Genomic DNA, 19,979 nt, shown 5'->3' with positions numbered 1-19,979 from the left:
GATTGTAATTCTATGTACTATAATTAATTTCATGTACAAATTAATAATGTATCAAAATATGACAAACAATTAAGCCATTATAATTGATATTAGAGAAAAAAATTTAAAAATTATTTTTCTCGAAATCTCTTTATGGTACATTATAAAACATCGTAGCATCTTTGTTGAAAAACACACACATTATAAATCTTGGGGATGCTCCATCCTAGAAACAATTTCACAATGATTAGGACACCCACACCATTAAGGCAATAAGTAAGGCATTATGAAAGATCACTAGCTCAGGATGGCCTTAAGGGCCCATCCAGTAAGCCAAACACAGAGGATAATAACTGGTTTTATGATTATGTGTCAGGCAAGTTAGCAATTATGTGTCAAGCAAGTTAGCATGGGTAAAGTTACCTATAATGTTTGTTCATCATAATGATCAGAAGAGTCAAGAAACATTCAACTAAGACCAAATTAAAGCCTTGAAACATAGACTTTGAACTAGAAAAAAATCATATTTACTTTATCATCTCGTTGAGATAGGCTGGATTCTCATGTCCAAGCTGATAGAAATGCATATTATTGGGAAAGCTGATTGCTATTGTCTCCAGATCCATAACCTCGTCTTTTTAATTTAGTTAATTTCAGTACCATTTGGTGGAATTTTGCCACAAAGTGTAAAGCTGCTAACATCCACAACCTCCAAGCACTCCATTGTCTCCCCCATCTCAAAATTAACGAGAGTCAGCTCCTGAAATTTTAGATGCTTAAGATTTCCCTTACTAATGACTTAAAAAAGCTCAATTGTAGTCTTCTTCAAATGTAAACTCTCTAAGTTGTCTGCTTCAAGAATCAATTTTTCTAAGCTTAGTTCTTCCATATACACGTTCTTCAAGCTAGGGTTGCTTAATTCCAAATAACTTGCCACATCTAGAATTGTAAGGTCAGGATTCACAATAGACAGAGATTCAAGCTTTGGGCATATAGTCAACAAAAGCATCAATTCTCTGCCAGAAATACAAACCCAATGCAAAGAAAGAGATTTTAGGCAAGGAAATCTCTGGTAACTAGGCTCCACACCTGATACTATGGTATGCCCTAAAACTAAAGTTTCAGGCTTCTGTCTCCCACATTTCTCTAGAATATATAAACTAGGTTTTGAACAGACCATATATACCAAACTGTGCAATGTCTCTCTGGTATACATAAGCCAAGCAATCACAGGGTCTGCTGAGAATTCAAATGAATCACCCATTGCAAATGGACAGATTTTGCAATCTATTTGTTTGAAAAATGGTTTGGGTTATAAGCATCTCAAGACTGTTGGCATTGAATCAACCTAGAAGATGACAGCAGAAATTAGAGTTCCAAAAGCTTCGTAAGAACTTACAAAATGAAATTTTATACAATTGTTGATGAGAAGAAAGTGGATTACCTACTGCACTCCATGTTAGAATAAAATTGAAAGTTAAGTTTATAATCGTAGAGGCAAACCAGGAAACAAGTGTGAGCAAGCTTTGAGCAATTCCTTTGATACATTGTTGCCAGTGACCAAATTGCATATAGTCCTCAAGGAAGATATGAGAGCTAATGAAGGATGACTACTAGATAGGAAATTACATTCTTGTAAGATAATATGTGTGCACTTATTGCTACAAGATAAACAGCCTGGTAGTTGAAACGTATGTTAAGATGTGAGTTTTATTTCCTTCAATTATACTGTGAGGATAAATCAACAGATTCAATTTAGTTGAAATATGATGACTCTGCTAATTAAGAGTAGGTTAGCTACATTCTGGGTAAAAATAATTTACTTGGTTAAGGCACTCTCATTTTATGAAAATGGCAATCAATATGAGTAGCAGAGATACAGTCAAAACTTTAAGTTGCACGAAATCTATTGTGAACAAATCATCCAAATATGTAAACAAGAGAGTTGTGAACATTAGGACTTCATTGAGAAACATAAATAAAATGCCAGTTTCATTTAAAATTAATACTTATCCTAAATATATCCACAGTAAAATACTCACCTGAATCTAGTTCTGGTTGCATATGTTGGATGTTGCTGAGGAGTTTGTTAGAATGATGTGTTGTCATTGATGTCAACATATTTTTTTGTGTATTCCAATGTTGCAGTTTGGTTGGATGAGTTTGTTTTGCAAATGAGTTGATGTAGTTTAAGGGTTTTTGGTATATTGTTTGTAGATGGTTCATTCTCATTCATAGAGACCAGATGCATGATGTTTTGATCAAGTTATGAGATCTAGTATTGAGGATGTTATTCAGTTGTTTACGTTATTTGGTATTCTGGTTTGTGCTCCACATTGCTCCGGAATTGTTATATCTTTTGTTGCAGATGTGTGGGATGTGTTCTGGACATTGATGTGTGTCCTCAGTTCAATTGGTTCATGATTTGGAAATCCACAAACGAATCTTTCAAGTTGACAGTCAGTTATGATGGTATTCTTGAGCTCCAGTAGAAAGATGATGATGATTCTGGTAATCCGAGTTGTTGCGGTTGTTGTGGTGCAATTCAAGTTGCTTGTGAATATCTCTAGATCGTGTTTTGTGCGTATTGGTGGTCCGCATTGATTATTGTGCGCGTTATTGAAGATTTTCATTGTCTGGTGATGTTGTTTGTGTTATGCGACATTCTTGGTGGTTGTAGCGTGTTGTGGATGATCAAGGCATAATTGTTGGAGGTACTACGTGTTTGTGGTATTGATTTGGGTCCAGACTATGTCTTAGCCAACATTTTTTTGTCCACATGTATTGTTGTAGCGTGTAAGGTTATTATTTTGTAATTTGTTTTGAGGGTTTAGCCGACCTTGAAATATAGGTTGATGACTTGTATAAGTAAATGTAATAATCATGTAAGATGTATGTTTGTGATATTTGAGAATGTGTATAATCGAGTTGCATGTGCGAACAAGTGATTTGATATTTCGGAAATGTGAAGGAGAGGAGAGAAGTGTTGCAGAAAAGACTGTGTGCTTAACTGGAACTGTACTCAGCCATATGGAGATGCTATTTTCACAGTTCATGTAATCCTAATTGTTGTCTGAATGCTTTTGTAATTCAGTGAGACTTCATGTAAAGCAGTGAGCCTTCCCTAAAGGTTGTAGCCTTTTTGGGTTTCTTAATTGAGCAGTGAGCTCTAGGCAATGTGCCTGAATGCATGTGCATTCCCCATTATAACATTTACATTTACTCCTAATAGGGTATTATCTCATTATGGGTAGTTTCTACCATGGTTTTTCCCTTAACCAGGTTTTCCACATCAAAAATCTTAGTGTTATGCATGTTATTGATGTGGTGTTGTTTCATGCTTTAACTGTTAATTATGAGATCTAATTTGTGGTTTAAGGTGCAGAATTTTTTTGTGCAAAATGATCCACCCCCCTCCTCTCAGTTTGTTGCATTGCTGCCAACATTTGGTATCAGAGGTAGATCCTCTAGAAGAACCTTGACTTCTTCAAGAGATCTGGGATGACAACCTTTTCTTTCAAGAAGGATAGTCTGAGATTTGATGGAACAAACTACACTCTATGAAAAAGCCGGATGCAATGTCACTTGAGATGCATTCGAGATGAGTACTAGAAGATTACTAAGAATGTATATAATGTTCCCCAGAATGGTCCTACAACTCCAAATGAGATAAAGGAATCATAATACAATATTAGAGCTAATGAAGCATTGTTGTGTGCCTTGTCAAATTCTAAGATGACTAATGTGATGGACTTAGAGACTGCTCATGAGATCTAGATAAAGTTGGAAACCTTGCATGAAGTTGATAGTCAAGTGAATATTTCTAAGTTGCAAAGCTTGAATGGTAAATATGAGAACTTAAATATGAGTGAAGATGAGAACATTACTTCTTTTATGAAGAAAGTGAATGAACTTGTGTGTGGAATCAGATGTACTGGTGGAGTATTAGAAGAATCTGAGATTGTTGTTAAAGTGTTGAGATCCTTGCCTCCTGCTTACAAACACAAAGCTGTTGCTATTGATGAGATCCGGACTGTGACAAATGTGACTAGAGACATGATGATTGGTAAACTTGTTGCTTTTGAGTTGAGTGAGTTTGGAGACTCTCTTCCTAAGACTGAATTTGCATTCAAAGCTACTATTTTTGGGAAGCAGAGATATGATCCGAGAGAAATTTCTACAAGAGTATATAGATATGAGAAAGAGATGAAAAAGATGGAAGATGAAGAAAGAGAGCTTGAGGAGCTTGAAGAACTTATTTCCAGAAGATTGCCTAAAGGTGTTGGTAAGTATAAAGGAAAGTTACCTCTTAAATTTTTTTCATTAAATAAGATATGACATTTTGCATCAAGGTGTACAGAAAGAGATAGAAATCCTAAGAAGCCATTTAAGCCATATAAGCCTAAATATCAAAAGAAGTGTTATTATGTTTTTGATGAAGGTGTGACAGATGATGAGTCGGATAAGGGAAATTCAAGAGATGATTTTTTGTTCATTGCTATCAAAGAAGATGATCCTATAACTATAGATTCTACAAGCTACATTAATGAGGAGAAAGCTTTAGCTGCTGAGGAGAAAGATGAATGGATAATTGATAGTGGTTTCTCTCATCATATGACATGTGATAAGAGTAAATTTGTAAACCTTGAAAAGTATGATGGTGGTATAATAAGATTTGGTGATAACAAATCTTGTGTAATCCATGGTAGAGGTTCTATTTCTCTTGATGGTAAGCACAATACTGATGATGTATTGTATGTTGAAGGTTTAAAGCATAATATTTCAAGAGTGTTGGTCAGATAGTTGATAAGGGATATAACTTTCAATTCAAGAATGGCAAATGTGAGATCTTGAGTATCTCCGAAACTAAGATTGCTTCAGGTATAAAGATTAAAGGTAATATCTTTCACTTGAATGGTAGTGGTAAAAGTTGTTTGATTGCTCAGGTTGATGAAAGTTGGTTATGGCATAGAAGGATGTGTCATTTAAATTTTGATTGCATGGTTAAATAAGTTCTACTCAAGTAGTAAGAGATCTACCAAAGTTAGTAAGGCCTTCTAATCCGGTATGTAAGGAATGTCAATTAGGGAAGCAAACAAGAGTTACTTATAAGAGAAAATAGTATAATTCTAATAGATTGTTGGATCTTGTGCATACTGATATGTGTGGTCCTTCTAGAGTGAGAAGCTTGTAGGGTGACATGTATTTCATGTTGTTGATTGATGATTATTCAAGAATGATGTGGGTTACCTTCTTAAGGGAGAAGTCTGGAGCGTTGGAGAAGTTCAAGATTTTCAAAGCTAGAGTTGAGATTGAGACTAGATTGAAGCTGAAGTATCTGAGATCTAACAAAGGTGGAGAATTCACTTCTCGTGATTTTAATGCATATTGTGAAGAGCATAGAGTTAAGAGACAATTATCTTCTCCTAGGAGACCACAACAGAATGGTGTTGTGGAAAGGAAGAATAGAATAGTTCAAGAAGCTGCTAGAACCATGATGATTGAAGGAAATGTCCTGCATGTGTTTTGGAGAGAAGCTGTGAGTACTGCACTATACACTCTTAAAAGAGTAAATGTCAAAGGTGATACTGGTAAGACTCCTTATGAATTATGGTTTGGTCATGCTCCTACATTTAGATATTTTAGAATTTTTTGTAGTAAATGCTATATCAAAAGAGATAAAGATCTTATAAATTTGGATGCTAGATGTGATGAAGGAATCTTTCTTGGTTATTCTACTAAAAGGAAGGCCTACCAGTGTTATAATAAAATATTGAGAAAGATAGTTGAAAGTGCTAATGTGAAGGTTGATGAAGGTAATGCGAGACAGATTAGATCTTGCAGATATGACTTTGATGATTAGGAAACCAATTCAGATAAAGGAAAGCAATTACAGACCCTAAACCAAGTTCATATTGCTCCGAAAAATCCTGAGAATGAAGATGCAGATGCTAATGTAGAAGAAAGAATTCAAGAGCTTGAAATTCAAGAAAATCCTAAAACTTACAGGTATGTGAGGTTGAATAATTTAGAAAATTAGATTATTGGTGATAAGAATAAAGGTGTGATGACTAGGAGAAGACTTGCTGAGGAAATTTGTTTGATTTTTAAGATTGAACCTAAGAATGTTGATGAAGCATGTAAAGATGAAAATTGGATTAAAGCTATGGAAGAAGAATTGAATCAGATTGAGAAAAATAATACATGGATTCTTGTTCCTATACCTAAGGATAAAAATATAATTGGAACTAAATGGGTATTCTAGAATAAGTTGAATGAACAGGGTGAAGTTGTTCGAAATAAAGCTAGACTTGTTTGTAAAGGTTATTCACAATGTTGCTCTCAAATTTTGATCCACTTCTTATCCCCTTTGATGAGAAAGAATAACTTTGTATGTGAATGGAGAAATCAAGGAACAAGAACCTTAGAGAAACATATGACAAGGTTTTAATAACCTTCTACACTTTGAACTTATCCAAAGTTCAGGCGGGTATACCTTATATGAATACTTTCACACTTTTAAACAAAATCCACAGTAACCATTGTCCAAAAACCAGTGGATCCTATCGCCTTAAACAAGAAACTAAAAAAATATAGGAAAACTTAGGCTCATTTTCAGTGTTGATCCTCAAGAGATTTAGAAAAGAAAACATTAACAGATACCAGTGCCTTATCCAGGCTACTGAGTCATCTATTTTAAACAAGAACTCCAGAATGAAACATATCCATGCATCTCAATCACTTTGGTTTTTATCAACTCCATACATGCTTGACATGTATGAGAATCCTCCCATGTTATACTAAACAGTGTTCATCAAATTCAAAGTTCCCAACAAATAACCTACTGATAAAGATATTTCTCGCATATTTAATTCCCCTCCTGAAGAAGAAAGCTAAGAAACATATCTATAAAGATTGCATTACAATCCCTGTTCAATTGAAATAACCCTAAGTTACCCAAATGAAACCAGTAAAATATTCGAAAGCATACCAGAAGACAACACAAATTATAGGCTCAAAGTTAATGGTCTGTATATTTATATTCAATCTGGAAAATCTTACAAAACTGAGATAATTTTCTGTGAAACACTTAGAAAAAACGCCGATAAATTTCTGCAGAGTTTCTTTAGAAATTCTTGTGATCTCTTTTTCATTGTCCTGGTATCCATTTATAAAAGTATGGATGCATACAAGCTTCAGACCCTTTTGAGAAAGTTTGTTACAAACCGAATTACTCTCCAAGAAATGGTTACATGTTCTTTTCAACATCTACAGCTTCTTACGCCTTTTGTTCTGTCACAACCTCTTCTAATTGCTTCAAAGCATCTTCTTTTTGTCCCACATAATTGTCCTTCCATTCCTGAAAAGCATCATCACTTGGCCAAGCAAAACCAACAACCTTTTGTTTCATGTCTTCTAGCCTTTTCCAAGTGACTCTTAAATGTTCAATTCCTATTTCTATGAAACCGTAATGAGATTTCACCTTTTCATTTTCTTCAATTGTTTGGACAAATAGGGAGGTGTCATCAGTTTTGATAATTTGATTGATCCTTAGGGACAAATTGTGGTCCACCTCTTTCAACCAGGTCTTCTCTTCTTTCAACTGAATTGGACCAATAAAACCTCCTGGAAACAATTCAAATTTATGATCCGAATATTCTTTTCTATAAAGCTAGGCATTTCTTTTCACACCTGCCCTTTCCTCTGAGAGAATATTCATCTCCTTTATAAACTCACTGGTAGACCTTAGAGTGTTATTCTCCTCTACATCTGGATGAGATGAGCACATGAGCTCCAATTGCTTACCTCTGGGCATCCACTTATTAAGGATTGGTTCCAAAGTGGCCTCATCTTCTCTGAATTTGATCATAACATCCAGAATCCTTTTCATATTTATGTATACAATGGGGGCCTTGACTGAGTCAGCAAACTTCAAGATTGTGGCTTTCACCTTCTCTTCATATTTGTTTGCAAACAAGGCTTCAGCTTGTTTCAACCTTTCCAACTCATTTTGGACACTTTCAGGTGATTGGGAACCAGAAGGCATAGAAGAAGGGGGGTATTCTACAATGGGACTAGTAGGAGGGGGTCTTGCTGGAGAGGAGGCTATCATGAGTGTAGAAGATTCACCTGGATGGTGCTGACCTGCCAACTGACTTTGGAGTCTAGTAATGATGCTATCCTTGTTGGCTATTCCTTCTTTAGCCTCATTGTAGGCCTTTAAGATAGTCTCCAACTTCAATTGGAGATTAGCTCTTTCTTGTGCCTCTCTCTTTGCTACTGCCACATTGAAATTTGCAGTTTCGAAAACTATGCTTGCATCTTCCACTACCCCTGTATCTTGGACTCTCTTAACAATCATGCCTCCTAAGAGGCTAGAATCTGGTGCATTTTTCCTCCTTTTGTTCTCATCCTTCTTTAATGACCACATGAAAAGAGCAACATTATCCTTGCTGAATGTCACTCCTTCCGTAGGCTTTGTTTCCTTCCTTACTGCATCAAGCACTAGAGCATCAACTATATCCCATTTAGGGAGAATTAACACACCAGCCTTTGCTATCATTTCTCTTCCTTTCTCAAGGGTGATAGTTTTAAATTCTTCCATCATTTCTTGCTTTATCTCTTCCTCCACCTGAGTTGTATCTCTGAGAGGCTGTTCACTCTTCCTCTATTCACATCTAACCTTGAGTTTCTCTATGTTTTGCTTGCACACAAATTGCATGAAAGCTCCTATTGTGACAAAGTTACTATCAGCCAAGAATTCTTCACTGGCTTGTTTAATAGTAAGGTCCAATTCTTGGCCTTTTAGCTCACCTTCAGTCAAATTCATTTCAACACTAGGTGGCTCTTTAGGCATTCCCTCTTGGGTCTCTTCATAGGTATAGGCAATCTCACCGAGACTCCCTAACTGTAATAATTGTTCAGCCACTGCTTGCTCATCTCCAATGTGGATAAGGAACTGAGATGGAGAATATTAAGGTTCATTAGTTTCAACTTCCTTTCCCACTCTTTGCCTTTTAGGGGAATCCTGAATGTCAATGACATCTTCAATTTTCCTTTTCCCTTTTGAAGTGGTAGGCTCACCTGTCCCTAGCATCATCACAGTGTATTTTGACTTCTTATGCATTGCATAGTCACCAGGTGGGATAGCCTTAGCAAAGGCAGGCTTAGCCAAGACCAACTTAACCTTATCAGGATCATTTTGCATTATGGCCTCCCTTTTTTCTTTGAAGGTCTGCATGAGGTCTTCAAAATAGAGAATCAAGAATTTGATTTTCTCCTCAAAAGGGTTGAAGCTAGAAAGAGGATCATAGCTACTGTCAAATTGATGGATAAAATCAAGTGCCTTCTTGTATGCAACCCACTTCTCCTTCCTTAGTTCCTGCTCATCTAAGATGAATTCATTTCTGATTAAATCTTCGGGGAACTGAAATTGGTGAGACCTACCTCTACACACTACTCTCTTTCTGAACATTCCATTGAAGAAGTCCTCAGGGTCTGCACATCTTGAAACTGCAGTTGCAGCCTATATGGCTTAAAGAATTATTCAAAATATTTCCATCCACCCTTAGTGATTACAAAATGGTGGGCCATGGTAGTTGTTGGGAAAATGGTCCCTTTACCCCTATTGGTTAGCTCTGCCTCTTGCACTCCTCCAGTTTGTCTCAATATTTTTGCAATCCCTATCTTTAATGGGACCTGATAGGGCAGTAAATAAAGGGTACCTCTAAAACCATACACTCTGAAAATAGTAGAAACAAGGTACAACTACATGTCTCCCCAATTGTGAACAATCTTAATATCCTCTGCAAACTCCTTAGGTTTGAGGAATTCCAAAAGAGACTTAGGAATTCTAGGGTTTTCTCTGCATAAAAGGATTCTAATCTTAGATGCAAAGCATCTATGAAATTTCAGAAAACTAGCATCTTCTCTATCCCATGATAAAAGAGTGCTCCAAAGCTGAACAAGCATCTCTTCCTTATCCTTTACCTTGATCAAGCCCATTTCCTTTGAAAAGTAATCAACACCTTTGAACAAGAACATGTGCATTAACATGGAGTACCATCCAAACGGCCTACCACCTTACCATTTTTGATCCCTACTAGCCCTTTATGAATTGCATCAGCAAGGTATGAGGCATAATCAAATGTTATTGCTAGGGAGGGGTTTAGAATTTGTGTCATCATTAACTTGTAATGGGTTGACATATTCTTTTCAGCATCCTCTCCAAAGATCTGACATAATGCCCAATACATACCCTTAGCTCTCAGAGTGAATAAATTGAGGGAGAATGGTTCCATTGTGCTGGGGCCTACAACTGTTAACCCCCCTATCTTAACAAAGAATTATTTCAATGGGCCACTCCTAAGATGATCCCTCTGTGCATTGTAAACCTGGGCTAATGACTCAAAGTCAATAGGCTCTAACAAATTGGAGGCCTCACTGAGTTTAAACACTTTCCTGAACTCATCTTCATCTATTTCAATCAGGACTGATCCCTTTATATTCCTGATGCATCTTGCCACAGGGTCATAATTCTGTGCAATTAGGGTCAACGGATCTACATCCATGAAAACACCTAGGACCACAAGCTTTCCTACATCCAGTTCCATATGCTATTCAAAGGAGCTGGGGAATGTCTTTGCCCAAAACCGACTTTGAACAGTTCTAAACCTGATATTCCTATTTCAGGGTCCCTTAACCAATTGCCTTTATCATATAGGCCATCCCCAATTTTTAGACGAGGGTTCTTTGGTACTAGCTCTTTGGCCTTAGCCCCAACATTGGTAGACATGGTTAATTGCTCTAAAAAATCATCACAGATGTTCCTGTCCTAATAATTGACTTTTCCTATCAACTCTCTTCTTGGTGCCATTTTGAACAAGCAACTATACCACTAGAAACTAGCACAGACCTGTAATGAAATAATTCACACAACAATATTTGGAAACAGACCAAAATTATAAAGAAAAGCACAAAAAACCTGATTATTCGCCTGAAGAGAATCGCTCTACACCAATTTGCTCTACAACAAACTTCGATGAAACAATACTAACAATCAAGTTGATGCGCACTCAAAAGGACAAGTTGGCATTGAATTTTTGGAAATTAACTCCGCATGCTTCGACTTTCTTTTCAGAATTGAATTCACCAAATCGAATTCAAAACTGGCTCCAATGGGTCATAACTCCTCTAAGTCTTTCCTCTGTTTCGGTCTTTCGCTATTTCACAATGCATAAAACCTTTGCAGCTTTCTTTCACGAAACAACATTGGCCGTTAGATCACAAGAACTTACATTGCCTTTACCTCCATCTGGTCTTTCTTTGTTAATGTCGGGCCCCACCTTCTTTTTGCTATTTCGTGGGCTTTAACACTCGTGTAATTTTCCTTCGCGAAGCCATGCTAGTCGTTAGATCAAGCTCTAATCACTCGGCTTTTAACTCTAACCAGGACCATCAATCTCACTTACTAACTGCGCCTCATCTCGACGGCTAACGGTTTTCACCATTTCGCAGAGGTTAAGCTGTAGGCATCTTTGGGCCATGAAACAACAAGAACCATTGGATCGACCACGAGATGAATACTTTTTAACAAGCTTCAAACCTTTTAGGTGGGCCCTTTATTCGGAAATCACTTACTTTATTTATTCATCAGTTAACAAATGCCACATGGCAGTTGGCCATTAGCTCTGGAAACTCCTTTGGGTTCCACCCTGAATCCGCCCCGTGTTCTCTTTACTATTCCCACATAACTGCTGGTTACACCTAGGCGGGCCCTCAACTACCCTTCAGAGCCACGTGGCACTTGACACATCACTATCAAGCTCTACGGAATGCAGTAGCTATCATGCCACGTCATGCCTTCGTGTCATTTCCACTTGTCTTTCGCCACTTCGTGAACATTAATCTCGTTTGGCTTGCGGCCACGAAACCACGAGGATCGTTGGATCAAATAGACCTGATCATCTTTTAACTTCGTGCCCTGCGTGTCCCTTGGGCCCACCAGCCTTTTCGCCACTTCGTGATGACTAACTTACTAGCATCTTACCTTCACGAATCCACGCGAGCTGTTAGATCTCAAGAACTTGCTCGTTGTTTACTCTTTCTATGGAAACCTTGCCCGGGCCCACTGTAGACCACCAACTGAGTGCCCTGTCACTGCTCTGTCATTGCCAGTTGGATCTACCACCTTTACCGCCACCTTTTTGCTACTTCGTGAAAGGTAGAACGTGCGCATCTCCCGGCCACAAATCAACACGAGCCGTTGATCCTTTTCCAACCCGATCACTCTTTAACCAAGGAAGACCGCTTGTCTCTGGGACCCGCCACGTGTTTTCACTACTTCACAGAACATAAACCATGTGCATCTTAGGATAGTGAATCAACGCGAGCCATTGGATCACAATCAAGATGCAACTCTTTTACCCGACGGTCAGTCCTTTTGGTCGGGCCCGCCTATGCCTTTTGCTACTTCGCGATCGGTAACTCATGGGCATATTAGCTTAATGAAACCACGCGCACCTTTAGATCAAAAGGAACCTGCTCACCTTTTAGGAGCCCGATTAAGAAATTAAAACTTTAGGAAAGACATAGAAGGATAATGCGCTGATAAACCTGCCTAGGAAAAAATTAAAAAAGGGGGGGGACACTTTTCACGGCCAACGGACCCTCCTTCAAGTGAATAAAGTAACATGGAAAAAGAATTATAAGGGTTTTTCTCAGACACAGGAGCGATTTAAGACTTAGACCCTAAACCCTTATTTGGACCCAAAGCAATTAGAAGTAACAAGGCCATACCAGACTCAAAATATTCATAAACTTAGCCAATTATGGGAAAAGAATACCCATTTTTTAAACAATGATAACACACAGATGGAAGGAATTGACTATGAGGAGACTTTTGCTCCGGTAGCTAGAATTGAAGCTATTAGATTATATCTTTCCTATGTTGCTCACAAAGATTTCAAGGTTTATCAAATCGATGTCAAATCAGCCTTTCTTAATGGCGATTTGGAAGAAGAAGTCTACATTGAACAACTAGATGGATTTCAGCTGACAAATGAAAAGGACATGATTTGTTGATTGAAGAAAGCCTTGTATGGATTGAAGCAAGCCCCTAGAGCTTGGTATGCCAGATTGGATAAGTATTTGATGAAGCTTGGATTCAATAAAGGTACCACTGACAATAATTTTTATTTCAAGATTGATCAGAATAAAATTTTGATTGTTGAAGTTTTTGTTGATGACATAATCTTTGGAGGAAATGATTTCCTATGTAAGAGATTTGCTGAAGAGATGCAGAATGAATTTGAGATGTCTATGATTGGTGAAATCAAATTCTTTCTGGGATTGAAAATTACTTAGTTGGATAAAGGTATTTTCATATCTCAGTCTAAGTATGTAAAGGAATTGTTGAATAAATTTGGTTTTGAGGACTCTAAACCTTTTGATACTCCTATGGTGACCGGATGTAAGTTGATTGGCGGTTTGTTGTACTTTACTCAGACTAGACCTGATATAATGAATGTTGTGTTTCATGTTGCTATATTTCAAGTTGATCCTAAGGAATCTCATGTTACTGCTATAAAAAGGATATTTAGATACTTGAAAGGGACAGTTGATTTTTGTTTGTGGTATCCTAAGAATAATGACTTTACCTTGAGTGCTTTTACAAATGTTGATTGGGAAAGTGATTTTGATGACCGAAAGAGTACTACTAGTGGTGCATTCTTTTTGGGTAAGAAGTTGGTCTCTTGGGCAAGTAAGAAGTAGAATGTTATTTTTTTATCTACTGCAGAGACTGAATACATTGATGCTGCTAGCAATTGTACTCAGGTAATTTGGATGAAACAGGTGTCAAAGGATATAGGAGTTATTTAGGATGAGCCTATTGTTATATACTGTGATAATTCAAGTGCTATCAATATTTCAAAGAATCTGGTGTTGCATTCCAAAACAAAGCATATATCAATCAAGTTTCATTTCTTGAGAGAGAAGGTGAATGAGAAAGAAGTTAGACTAGAGTATGTATCTATAAAGGAATAAATTGCAAATATATTTATGAAGCCTTTGCCTAAAGATACTTTTGAGTATCTCAGAGAGAAGTTAGGGGTGATTGCCCCTCCCGATGAGAACTAAGATGCATCGATTTGCATCAGTCAGGTGAACTTCACAGAGATATTTTATGATCTAGATTGATGAGTGAGGCTACTACTTAGGGGGAGTGGTCAGTGTTAGTATTTAGTGGTTCAGTTGTACATATTTGTAGGAAGAGAATTGTCTTTCCTGAGCCTTTGTCATATTTTTCAAAGGGGGAGAGGAGCATGTGAAAAACCCTGAAGCATTTTGAGTTGTTTGTCTAAGGGGGAGCTAATCCTTGTGATTTTGAGGGAGATTGTTGTGAGTTGATTTATTTCTTTGCATTAATTATTTTTCGCATTCATATGTTGCTATCAATGCCAAAGTGGGAGATTGTTGGATGTTGCTAAGGAGTTTGCTGGAATGATGTGTTTTCATTGATTTCAACATATTCTCCCATGTATTCCAGTGTTGCATTTTGGTTGGATGAGTTTGTTTTGCAGATGAGCCGATGCAGTTTAAGGGTTTTTGGTATATTGTCTATAGATGGTTCATTCCCATTTGTAGAGGTCCGTATGATGTTTTGATCAATGTAATAACCCTCTTTTCCAACTTGATAAGACTTCCTTATTATTATTATTATGATTATTATTATTATTACTAATACTAATATTATTGCTACTTTTACCATTATTAAGTTATTGGTTTATTGAGTAATGTTAGATAGATAGGACCAATTGAATAAGGTTGGAATTTTTTTAAAATTAAAAAAATTAATAAGCGATGACACATATGAGGTCATAAGATTTATTTGGAAATTTTTTATTCTAATTTGGCACATGTCGTAGGAGAAAAGGGAAGTTTCTAGAAGAGTCTTTTCAAATTCCTTTGCTTGCATGTAACCCCCACTATGTCGACAATCAATGTTGCATGAAGACAATTTTAGAAAAGAATATCCATTATAATTAATTCTTTCAAAAGTGGAATATGGTGCAATCTTTCTATATATTGTATGCAAAACTTTTGATATAGGTGGGGAAGTTTGCCCTGAATTTTTGCTTTGGAAATTTTAGCTTCTCAAGAGTTATCTGGTTTGGGGTTTTTGGAGAGAAAGAATTTGGGAAAATATTTCTAGCTCTTGGAAAACGAAATTTTGGGGAAGGATTCTTAGGAATTGCTTGTAAAATCTAGTTGGAGCTCTCTATTTGATCTCCCTGTATACTCTGCTTCTTCTCTATTCTCTTTTCGGGAAGCGAAAAAGGTATGGAATTCTGGTTATTTCTCTTGCATGTCCAGAAGAAAATTTGGGTTAGATCTCATGAATGCAGGTTTTTTATTTTAAATAATTAGGATTATTTGTATTTCCTTGTTTTTTTGAAATTTGATATTCAAATGATTCAATGTATTCTGTAAAATTGACCTTTATTTGTCTCTTATCATTTTAAAACTGGAGAAGATTGGATTCATCAATTAATTTTGGGGATAATTGTATTCCTGTTTTCGGTAAATCTATTCTATCCATGTAAATGAGTTCCTCTGTAACTCTATATATATATATATATATATATATATGTTTAATAAACGAATGGTTCGATTTCAGTCTGGTTCTTATATATATATATATGTTTAATAAACGAATGGTTCGATTTCAGTCTGGTTCTTGTCTTCGTATTCAAAGCATCTATTCCTTTTTGCATGCAATGGCTATTACCTATTTTTCTCACCGTTTCAACCGACTAAAATAATCAGTTTATTATTATTTATTTTCCCTGATTGTTATAATCGGTAGACATCTTTTAAACCGATTGATGCTCTGTGTAAACTGTATGGCTTGTTGTATCAATCGATAGATACATTTGGTTAAATCCTTGTCTTAGTCGACATTCATCCTTTTATATTAATCGACTTACATCCTTGTAATTGAATTATTAACTGATTTTATTAAATGACATGCATTCACGTTTTAAATCCTACGACTTTCTTTATATATCATCGGTATATGCCATCTTAGCATATGAGAATCTTTCCGGCATCGACCTCCCCGTTTAAGTCTTGGCTTATGGTGTTGAACTAATCTTCGACTGCATTTTATGTACTACAAATTTTTAGTTTTGCTATGGTCATTATTTTAGAATCAATAGGCATTTCTTCATTATCCGTTTATTATGTTGATTCCTTTATTACAGATTAATATCGGTATTCTTTCCCTTGTTTGACCGATTAATATATAATCGATATTCACATTTATTTTGTTTGCACTGGGTTGTGAATGACATAACTAAGTATTGTGTTTGCGTTGCAGTTTTTTTTGTATAGTTGCTCCGCGTGTTGAGCCCAGTAGATGTCGTTTCAATAGTGTTAAAGTATTTTTTTTAACTGATTATAAAATTGGTAAGGTTTCTTTTAGTAACCGATTACTATCGATATGCAATCCCTTCTAACTGATTGACATACAATCGGCGTTCATGCCTTTTATATACTATTTTCAAATTGTAATATTGAGGCGTCGACCCCTATTGTTTGAATTCCTTTGACTGTGTTATTTATTTGATAATATGAATATGTATATATAGAAATGTGAATAAATTTCATTCGAATTCTCCGACCTTTTTCTTACTCCCTTCTAGAATTATAATTTGTTTATATTATTCCCCTTTTAAATCATAAATTCAACTAGTTTATGTACCGTGAAGCCATCGTGTGGAAGTTGTGGTGACATTATTATTCATTTAGTTAGGGAGAATCGGTTTGTGTGGTTATACGGATGTTCTATGTTTTGTGATTTTTGTGTTGCTTGAGTATCAACCCCCTTAGAGAATTGATTTGTATGAGTTTATTTCCTATTATTACTATATCTCATTCATGTTTGTTGTGCATTATCTAAACCATCGTTACTATGCACTTACATCTTGAGGTATTCGAAGATGTCGATAGCATATTCCTCTCTTTTGATTATATATTTATCTATGAATTTCCCTTGTTCTTATCTTGTTGAGTTCCATCATCAGTAACGTCTAGATCGGTTTTATTTTCTTAAGCATTGGTTTCATAAGTCTTATAGGATTGTAAAAATTAACATTTGGAGACTTATTATCTTTTATATATATATAGTATAGTGGATAGACTTTGTAGAAAATTGTATTGATTGACAAATGGCAATTTATCTTACAAATTATAAAGTCCAAGAGAGGGACAATTATTATATTAAAAAAAATGGAGTGTAGTATAGTATAAAGTGAATATATTCATGTATCGGTGTAAAAGTTATTTCTTTTCTTATATTAATGTAAAAGCTAACGTAATAATGTGGAAATTAATGTATCATTGTATTACTCTATGGGGTATCAATGTTCTTAAGATTATATGGGTGAAACATAAGTTAAGTTCCTCTATGGTTTTGTTTTGTTGCGATTCGTTTCCCCTTTTTGGTTCGGTTCATTGTGATTGTGTTATTGCCTTTGAACTCTACCCTATGTTAGATGGAAACTCTGTACCATTGTACTTGTGTGTAATACTCGTGAAAGGGAGAAGTCACATTTATATTACAACTATAGATAAATATAATTAACGTTCAAAATTAGTTGTGAATTTTATAGCTAAACTTTCATACAATCTAGATGGTATAATCTATTTGGAAGAACATTAGTTAAAATAAAAATAATTTTAGCAAATGGAAATGGAACAAAAATTGTAACCTTTTACAAGAAATGGTTAGACATGACCCTATTCTATAGAATCTCAAACTCGTCTTTGTGAATGTCTAAAGAAACCTAGCCTTGGAATGAGATAAGTTATAATTTGTTATTAATGGGTTCTTACCTTAATTGGAGTCTTTGAGAGACCTAATCCATGTTCATTTTAATAGAAGTAAAATTTAGGAGCAAGCATTAGCTAATTACAAAGAATTTTGAAATCAATATCTAAGATTAATGTTACATCAAGAGGAGTACTTAGTTGATTTATCAATTACAATTGTTGTAAATAACTTAATAAGAGAGAGTAAAAGGAGATTGATTAGAATCTCTTAGGAGTCTTATTCACATTGGTTAATTAGAAGTAGGTTGATTTTGGAATTATTCATAATGGTTAATTAGCAAGAAATTAGATTCTCTTCTTATCTTATTTTCAACATTGGTAATTAAAAGTAGTGCGGGTATCGAGATTATTGTTAAATAGATTCCCTTGAAACAAGTTAGTAATAGATTCATTTCCAAAGTAATATTATTTGATGATTTAAATTTCTTCAAGAAATTATTAGGTCTCATACATAAAGGACGGATAATCATTTGTAGGAAATGATTAAAGATCAATTTTGCATTACTTCGATTGGAAGAATTTGTTGCTTAACAATAATGTGGTTATTATTAATCTCATCATTAATTAGTTCTTTCCTCCCTTCAAACAAATAAGTGTTAAATTCATTTCTAAAGTTTCGCTACTTAATCATTTAATTTTTCTTTAAGCAATCTAGTACTTTTAAAGTATTAGGATTCATATTTTTGGAGTAATGGTTGTTCCAAACAAATTATATCTTACGAGTGAATTCAAATCTTTTCATGAGTTATCTCTTACAAGTATCCTAGTTTCCAAACAATTAGTACTTTGTGTATTTAGTTCAACACTTAAGAGTTGAAATGATAGTTTCTTTCAAGGAAATACTATTCCAAAGTAGTTGTTTTGTTATGTTCCTTTCAATTACTTACTTATTGATATAAAGCATGAAATAGTTCATTTCCATAGTTGTATTATTATTGTTGTACGTATTATTCATGAATTCAGAGTTAGTTCCTAGTTAGAAAACTAAACAAAGGGAGTTGGAAAACAAAAACCTTAGCAGTGTTCGGTATCTACGGTGCCTCTGGGTCACATTTACGGGTAATGTCGTCATGTTGAACTACTACACCTAACGCCTAATAAAGTTGCATCAAAGGCGTCTATGGCATCATCCCTATAAATTGTCGGGGGAGTAATAAGGGTCACTTGAAAGTTAAAATCCAAGGGGCGGGTAATTCCCCTTGGATCGATAATGTAATAAGATAATATTTGAATGAATTTATATCCGCTAGTTAAACCTTAATAGACCCCTTTAGGGTTGTTTGAGTGAAATTCTTTTATAAAACTTGGTTTAATCTTGAAGGTTGTTGACGATTGTTAATTGGGTCAAGGGTGACGCTTATGATAGGAATTAGGACCTAGTTGTTTTAGGCCACAAGCATTAGGCCACCTTGAGCCCTATGCTTAAAGCTACCATCGTTGGTAGCAACCGCAGAGAAATTGTCTGGGATATTGACCCTAGAAAGGGTTGCATACCCACTGAAATAGTTTACATTAAACCATAGATTAGAAAATAGAACTACATACTTTACGCCTTGATCCCGTGCTGAAACGGGTATGTAGGTAGTCTAGGGATGGAGTTGTCCCTAGTACTTAGGCGTTCAGGGATGGGGTCTAGTATTTGGTAAGTAGATGGATTGCAAAGTCTCCTAATTGAAAGATAAGGGAAATAAAGGAAAAAGTAATTCAACGCATACTCGGAAGGAATCCTGTATAGATTCACTTGACTTCCCAAGGATTTGGGTCGAATTCCGAGGTAGAATTCAAGCTTGCATTATGTTATTTTATTTTGTCTTAAGGATGGTGACCTCAGTGCACTCCTATTAGAGGAGTTTAGTTCTTAGTGAGTGACTTAGGACCCGGATGGTCCCAATGAGTCTAAGTCTCTAGCTAGAGCACCTCCTATCCCAAGTTGGATAGATGCCTACCCCATTTGGGTAGATGCCTATCTCGTATTGGATAGATGAAACCTCTTGTCCCGTGTGGACAGACGCTTAACCCATATGGTTAGATGGTCATCCCGGATGGATGAATACCTAATCCAATTGGATAGATGCCCAGAGTATGCGATTGAATCAAACACAAAG

At 35.8% G+C, this 19,979-nt stretch overlaps 1 pseudogene; it reads right to left on the bottom strand.

Annotated features, from left to right (window-relative positions):
* Positions 1-567: 567 nt before the first annotated feature.
* On the bottom strand, positions 568-12,217 carry LOC131855795 (F-box/LRR-repeat protein At1g67190-like; annotated as a pseudogene).
* Positions 12,218-19,979: the final 7,762 nt, after the last annotated feature.

Source organism: Cryptomeria japonica, chromosome 8 (assembly GCF_030272615.1).
Source record: "Cryptomeria japonica chromosome 8, Sugi_1.0, whole genome shotgun sequence".
Taxonomy (NCBI): Eukaryota; Viridiplantae; Streptophyta; class Pinopsida; order Cupressales; family Cupressaceae; genus Cryptomeria; species Cryptomeria japonica.
Note: the sequence above shows the minus strand (reverse complement) of the source record. Positions and strands in the feature narration are given on the sequence as shown.